The sequence below is a fragment of the Hemicordylus capensis genome, chromosome 1 (assembly GCF_027244095.1).
Source record: "Hemicordylus capensis ecotype Gifberg chromosome 1, rHemCap1.1.pri, whole genome shotgun sequence".
Classification (NCBI taxonomy): Eukaryota; Metazoa; Chordata; class Lepidosauria; order Squamata; family Cordylidae; genus Hemicordylus; species Hemicordylus capensis.
Window position 1 is genome coordinate 180,695,867 of NC_069657.1, and position 8,577 is coordinate 180,704,443.

Sequence of the window (8,577 nt, forward strand, 5' to 3'; positions counted from 1 at the left end):
CATTGTTTTACATACAGTAATCTCAGTTGGTTGTAACTAAAAATTATATACATTGTAAAAAAACATCATTCTCTCTCTGTATTTGCAGTTCATCCCACCCACCCCCATTGAATTTGTTAAATTAAACCAAGCTAAAATTATTGTCTGTTGTAATGCTCAGCAAACCTTACTTTAAAAACCATTTTTTATTTTTGTCTATTACGAGTATCTAAACTCAGACTAAACATGGAGGCAGCATCCAGGATGAATACAGCTAGCCAGTTTACCATGTGTGAAATGTGGGAGAGCTTGCCATGTCCGAAGTGTGTGCTAAGTTGCAGCTATATAAGCCACTGAGAGCCAAATTGGACAAGATGTTCAAACTATCCGTGATTAGGGATGAGTGAGCACATCCTGCTCCCTCTCCCTGAATGCTGCTCTACTTTTCCACAAGCAATTTAAATACTACATTCGAATAATATTTAAATTATATGTGGGAGGGCAATTCAGACAAACTTCGCTCTCCCCATGCGAGTATAAAAAGTGCAATGGTGGAATGGATCATACACAATTATGTCTCTAACTGCATGTGGGCAGGGCCATTTGGACACTTCCTTCAAGTATTCTCGCTGGCACCTATTCCTCTATGCATTGCTGTGGTATTTTGCCATTACTTCCTGCTTCCATGTTCAAGGATGTAAATGACTAATCTGTTTTTCACTGCTTTCAACATTTAATCATAATGCTAGTGATACAAGTGATAATTTGAAATAAGTCAATAAAACATGTCCCACTCTCTTTGAATGTGAAGGTTTGCCAGGGGACACATCCTGGAACCTGTGTTAATTGAGGAAAGGGGCACCTTTGCTCTCTTTTGCTGGTGTCTCTCTGTGTTCCTTTTTAGACTGTGAGCCCCTTTGTGGACAGGGAACCATTTCCTCATTCCTTTTGCTATGCAAACCACTTCCAGAACTTCTTTGTTTCATTTTAAACAGTGTATTATTATTCACTGTAAAATATTGTAGTCGTAAAATAAATAAAATTAAGACTGAGATTCAACAAATGGGGACTGGTGACATCACAAGGTAGGCCTGGTGATCTCACCAGAATGCCAGCTATTCAATGATCCCAAACATTATCTGGTATCAGGGGCAGAATAATGAAGCAAAGAAGTGGAGTCCAACATATGAAGGCCCAGGAAAATGGAAAGAAATAGGACATTTCCCCATAATTTTGAGGTCTCCCCCTCCCCCACTAAAAAAATTGCAGTATTTGCTTTCACAGATGCAGATTCTTCCCCAGCATGGGGAGAAAACATTTACCCCCTGCAGTTGTATTTGTGTGATGGTTATCACTGTGCATTTATTAGTAAATACTAATTTCATCTGCTCTAGTTTAGTTGTAAATGATTTGATATTTTCTGCAGATGTTGCCATATCTGCACACCTGTTTTGAGTTCCTGATAAAATACATTACAAACAGCTCCTCCCAACACCAGTGACCCTTAGGATACCTCATTATTTATCTCTTTTAATTGTCATCATTGGCCATGTAAGCCTCCATTTTGCATCCTCTTACAGATCTTCGTATTCCATTTCATTTTACTACAATTCCATTTTATATTAATTTGTGGCTATAAAACAATCCTATAGTCATTGTTAAGTGGCTTAGAGAAGAGGATTTGAGTATGGGAATCATTTGCCAGTAATTCCTTTCCCAATGAATCTCAATTACCAAATAAATAATTTGGATCTTAATCTTAGTTGCTGTGACTATTTGCAGTGCTCAATAATCCATGAAATGTCTCATTTCTCCACACCAGAGCATCTCATAACTGCATTCCAGGGGATCCTCTCATTTTAACATACTGTCAAAGGAATTTTCTTTAGACGTTTGAGTTGTAAGCAGGCCTGCGCTGGATCATACATCAGGTAGTTAGCAGATGTCCACATTTCTTTCTTCACTTAATTTTTAAGAATAACACATTTATAACTTGACTGACAAAAATGTTCAGAAGTAGAATGTTCTGAAAAGGCTGGATGAGAAAAATGAAATAAATGAGTTACATTCTTACTACTGGACTCTGTTGACCATCGTGAAATAATACAGGTTTATTTTTTGTCTGAGCAGTTTCTTTTTAACAAAATATTAGTTTGAGAGTTTCCTAAATAAAATTTCTGTTTATAAAAGCTAAAGCCTTAGTTTAACAATCACTTCCTGTTTTTATTATATTAATAGTTCTAGAACTCTTTAAAAATAATATTGTAATGTTGAGCAAAAGACAGGCTTACATACTGTTCCTGGAATGAAGCATGTGTTTAATTAACATGTGATAAATTTCTGGTAATAATTATGAGCTAGTTCAAGTTAAGCATGTTTCCGTCAAACAGATATCAATGGGATAAATTTAAGGTTAACTTAAATGCTTAACTCTCTTATTGAAATCAATAGGATTTATATGTGTTTAATTCTGGTGGATCATGCCCATAGTGGTTTAGGGGTGTGCATTCTGGAATTTTCTCATTTCGATTTGTATCCAAATCGAAACATCCCCATTTTGTTTTGTACCCAAATTTTCCGAATCCGAATCACCCCTGTTTCCTTTTGTAGCTGAATTTTCAGAATCCGAATCCGAATTTTGATTTTTTAAAAGGGTTGCAGGGCAAAAAGAGTGGGTGGTGGTGGTAGTGTCCAATGGGTGGAAGCTACTACCCAAATTTGAAAGGAATTGGGCAAAGGGCTGATTTTTTTGTGAATTTTTTAAGTTTACGCATCTTTCTAAATTTTCCTGTAGGGAATAATGGGGATTCCAGTAAATGTATCGCTTCACATTGAGGGGAAATGGGTGGCCCAGAGTGGAGTGTGGTAGGTGGTAGTGCCCAATGGGGGCAAGGAAGCTACCAGAATTATTTCAAAGGAATTGGGCAAAGGGCTGATTTTTTTGTGATTTGTTGAAAGTTTACGTGTCTTTAAGATTTCTCCCATAGGGAATAATGGAGATTTCAGCAGCCCCATAATTCCAATTGGGGGGCCCTGGGGTTGCCCAGAGTGAGTGGTTGTGTAGTGCTAGTGCACATAGGGTGCCAACCACCCTAATACCCACAAGCCCGTGGGGTACTGGGTTTTGTTGTTTCTGAGGTGTTCAGTGTAGATTATCTGGTAGCATATGAGATTTTCAGTGAAAAACAAGAATCCACTCTCATATGCTACCAGAGAATCTACACTCTGGTAGATTGCTACACACCACAGAAACAACAGAACCCAGCACCCCATGGGTTAGCAACCCATGGGGGTGGTTGGTACCCTATGTGCACTACGCCACCACAAACACTGGGCCACCCTGGTGCCTCCCAAGTGGAGTTATGGGGCTGCTGAAACCTACATTATTCCCTATGAGGAAAAGTCTTAAAGACGCGTAAATTTTAACAAATTACAAATAATCAGCCCTTTGCCCAGTTCCTTTGGAATCTGGGTGGTGGCAGCCTGGCAGGCACCCATTGGGGCACTACCACCCAATCCACTCTTCTGCCCCTGAATCCATTCCCAGGCTGGCATGCAGTAGCCATAGCAGGCTGGGCCCAGGCTGGCAACAAGGCAGGCATCGGCAATGGCATGGCATCATGGCAACTTGAGGCATGCAATGCTGCAAACTAGTTCTCTCTCTCTCTCTCCAGTGAGGCAGAGAGGCAGAATGGCAACTACTAACTTGCTGAATGAATTGAAAACTCCTCCTTGAACTCTCCCCCCCACCCCTGCCCCTTCTTCGACCCTTCCCCTGGCCAATGTGGGGTCAGTAAAGAGTGGCAAGAAGCAAAAGAGCCAATGGGGAACAAGGAGAGAATTGTCAGCAGGTCAGCCCATGCTTTAGGTCACTGATCAGAAGGCTGGAAGGGCCTAGGGAAATTCAAAGAGCTGTCAAACACAAAATGGAGACTGGCTCAGAGATCGCCACAAAATGGAGATCCGAAACAACAAAACGTTTTGTAGCTGAAACAGGGACGTTTTGTTTTGTATACAAAACTTTTGGATCTGGAAAATGGGTGTTTTGTTTTGTCTACAAAACACCCCAAACGGGCTGGTTTGGGCACAAAATGTTTTATATCCGAAACGTTTCGCACATCCCTTAAGTTGTCTTCCTTTGTCCTCATAAGCTTCTGCAAAAGGAAGCCGGAAAAGGCTACTGGAGTGCTTGGTTGCTATTCTTTTTTTAAACTCAGAGTAACTTGACTGCCTCACAGAAGCAGCCCTGTCTACTTCAGCCTGCCTGTTGTGAGGCTTGTAACTCTTCCTCTCCTCCTCCTCCTCTGAGTCTTTTTCTGAGCTGGGGATTTTTGCTGATAATTCTCAAATTTTGGGCAGAACAGTGTATTAGAACAAAACATAGGTCTGCTGCCCCAAACACCATCTCTGCATTGATTTCCCCCATTCCCTTTCCTTCCTTCCTTCCTTCCTTCCTTCATATTTATATACTAACCCAAAACTCATGTCTCTGGGCGGCTTACAGTAAAACAGCACAAATTAAAACACAAATAAAACACTAAAACAATTTAAAATTAAAAACAATGTAAAAATCTATAAGTCAAATTAAAAGCCTGGGCGAAGAAATATGTCTTAACCACCTTTTGGAAAGTTATCAGAGATGGAGAGGCTCTTATTTCAACAGGGAGCACATTCCGAAGGCTTGGGGCAGCAATGGAACATTTGGCAAAACTTACCCCATGTCATGACATTTGGCCAGACTCCAGGGGGCTGCAGTAAACTGGCCTCCAGGGGTCCCTTCATAGCTGGGTGGGCCCTGAGTGACCACACAAAGGCTAGGGGTAGCAGAGGTTCTCTCAGGCAGCAGTGAACCTTCTTGAGGGCCCTAGGCCCTTGTTGGTTGACCAGTGAGGCCCACTCCTTTCACCAACCCTCCATGATATCTTATTGTGCATTTTTTCACCTTTGCCAGCAGCATCCAGTGCTATGGTGAAGAAAAGATAATGTCAAGCACAACATGTTGATGTCAGGGCATGGGATAGGTTTTCCTATACATTGTAAAGTGAGAGGGAATAATTCAACAGCGATATGCCACTTTTAGTGGTTTCTTGTAATGTCTAGCTCCAGCTTTACATTTGTAGGAGGAAAGTCCTATTTCTGGCTGTTATTGACTACACAGTAGTCAGGAATGTATGAGCTACTCTCATAAACAAACATCAAGCTAGATTGCGCAAATACAATTATACCCTTCAGTCCTTCAATAAGAACGTCCTTCCACCATTCAAAGTGGATGCAATTAACATATGTGTATGTAGCAGCAAGGCAAGCTCTGCCCTGACCTATACATGTTCATAAGAACATCTTCAGAGGGGCCCCATGCGTACAACTGAACACTTGGAGCTGTCTCTACAACGGTTGTGATTAAGAGTCAGGGGTGGAGGCCACTGTGCTCCCCGCCCCCCGCCACCGTCCTTTGAACCAATTTGAACCAATGCCCAATTTGAACAGCTACAAAAATCTTTTGCTTTTTAAGGCTAACAGAAACGATCCAATTGCCTATCCTAGCCCCATGTTTGTTTTTCAGAGACGCTCACAAATGAATCATAGCCAAACCCATAGTGATAAAGCACCTACATTATATGGAACAGTTCTTGATCCTTTCCTGATTCTTTTATTCTAGTGCTGATTAATTCAAGAGCAGCATATTTGAAGGCATGAGCATTCTGCAACGGGGCCCTTAATGTCAAGTTATCCTGAGAATGGGAATATATATTTGTGCTCTCTGTTTTTAACTACAGTACTCTTTTGAGACATCATCAAAACGTAATTCATAAAAGGCAAGTAGGATGCAAACATCCCAATGCCTTGAGTACAACTGATTGAACATTCTGGTACTGATACAATGCTTGTCTTTTTTGTGATTATGCAGCTCCACTGCTTTGAAGCAATCAAGCAGAGAACTATCAGGACATTGACAGATTAGCATCATCAGTCTCCTGCTGTGTCCATCAACTTTCTGTATATTAATCAGAAAAAAAATATCTTGCTGATTGCTATTTAAATTACACAAAGATATATTTGTCTCTTGGTCAGACCTGACGTTTTGATATGGACTGTTACACAATTACAGCTCATTCCGAAATAATTAAGTACCTACTCCAAGAAGGAATGTGAGGCTGGTTATTATGTTATCCTTGTGCCTTTAGTACTTTGATACCACAAATATACAAGTGGGTCTTTCATTCTGTAGATCATTGGTTCCCAAACTGGGAGCCTCCAGATGTTGCTGAACTACAACTCCCATCAGCCCCAGCTACAATTTATTGTGGCTGGGGATGATGGGAGTTGTAGTTCAGCAACATCTGGAGGCTCCCAGTTTGGGAACCACTGCTGTAGATGGTTTGCCTTGAGTGCTGGGTTCAAATGATTATGTTACACATTTGTTTCCTCATAATCCTCATCCAATGATATTCCAGATGCCATTTTCCATTCAGTCCATTTTTATGTACACTTTAAGCCACTTCAGATAATTGAAGGGAGAGGGAAATGTATAGTCTCTACATGCAGATACAATTCATATATCAAACTGGGGGAAATGTGGGAGTTCCTGCTTCAGGCAGCAATGTCCAAAACAGCCCTTAGGGTTCAAAAAGGAATAGGCACAGTGCTCTAGATATGGGGCATTATAACCATTATAATGTGCTCTCCCTGTTTCTACAGTCATTTTAGTATGGACGTCTGTGATCAGGCAGCTATGAGAAAGAGCTGGTCTTGTGGTAGCAAGCATGACTTGTCCCCTTAGCTAAGCAGGGTCCACCCTGGTTACATATTAATGGGATACTTGATCTGTGAGCACTGTAAGATATTCCCCTCAGGGGATGGAGCCACTCTGGGAAGAGCAGAAGGTTTCAAGTTCCCTCCCTGGCTTCTCCAAGACAGGGCTGAGAGAGATTCCTGCCTGCAACCTTGGAGAAGCCGCTGGCAGTCTGTGAAGACAATACTGAACTAGACGGACCTATGGTCTGACTCAGTACAAGGCAGCTTCCTATGTTCCTAGGTTCCTATGTTGGTTTTGGTGGGAAGACCAATTTGAGTGGCTGCCATCTTGAGATAGCAGATTAGCAAATAAATAACCCAGTCTGTATCCAAATGTCAGCCCATGGGTTACAAATGTGCGGACACTCATCAGCACCATAGTAATTTTTGTAATATGTCATATCGCATACAATGGTAGAATCAGTCATAAGGTTACATAAACAGAAATATCCTTCCAAAAGATGACAGAAATATTGGGTGGGGGGACATTCTCTCAGGAGGAAAACAGAAATACTATTATGTGTGTACATATAAATTCAGTAATAAAACCCCTCTCAGTTTAAGATGAGAGTTAAGATGCTTTACATTTTTACTCATGCTTTTACTCATTCCATTCTGAAAAGAATGGAAATTGCAAGTTAAGGTGCCCATCTTAACTTCCGTGTCATATAAACTGTAAAGACTTTGTACAGTCTGGTATATGATGACAACTTCAGAAATGAGGCTCCAGTGCATCCACACTTGCCTTGATCAGAGATGCATCAGGCAGAAATTAATCACTGGCATATCTAGGAGGTGATTAAGGAAACTGTACCTGTTAAATGTCTGTCTGGATGAATCACTCAGCCCAATGTCCAAGAGAAATACCAAGTCAAAGTGTGGGTGCATGGAGCCTCAAATCTAAAGCCATCATCATATACCAAACTGTACAAAGTCTTTATAGCTTATATAGTGTGGAAGTTAAGATGGGCACAAACACACATACTGCAGCCACCTCCCCCCAAACACACACGGGAGTCATACACATATACACCAGCCTAGAGGAGCCCTTCACAGCCTAGCTAATCAGACCACATCTCCTTCCCCCCACCTCCCGCTTACACCCGGCTGCACTCGGTGGGGATGAACCACATGCGGTTTTGAAAAACTGATGTGATGTCCATGAAGTTACTAATGACCAAAGTTGAACACCACTTTTTCTAAGGCAAAGGAGAAGCCGATATTTGCCATCTTCACCACCAGGGGTCGGGGATGAGTGGTGAGCAGAGCACACACACCCCTGCACAGGGGTGGCAACGACCTGTCCAGTGGGCATGCCTGTGCAGTGTGAATAGAGAACATTGCATGATGCAACATCACCGGCATGTGACGTCCCATCCTCACACTGTGCAGGAGCGCCCACCAGACAGATCACCACCATGGGGGTGGTGGCGGCCGCCTGCTTTGCTCACCACTCGACCTCCACCCCTGGCAGTGAAAATGGAAAATATTGGTGTATGACAGTGGGTTGGCAGGGCGGTGGTGGGCAGGGCAGCGGGGCTCTGGGATGCCTCCCAAGAGGCAGGAGGCCACGGACCTGGTCCCCAAGGTCCATGGTTAAATCCGCCTCTGGTTATGGCTACAAGGTAAAGTGTGGAATAATTTCTGGGAACTGGTTCTTCTTATTGTCTTTGTCCTCCATTTTTTAAAAGTAATTTTATATTCCATCTTTCTTCCATAATGGGACTCAAAGCTATGTACATGGGAGTCCCCAGTAGTGTCACATCTAGACATTGATCAGACTTAGTTGTGCTTAGTTTTAGC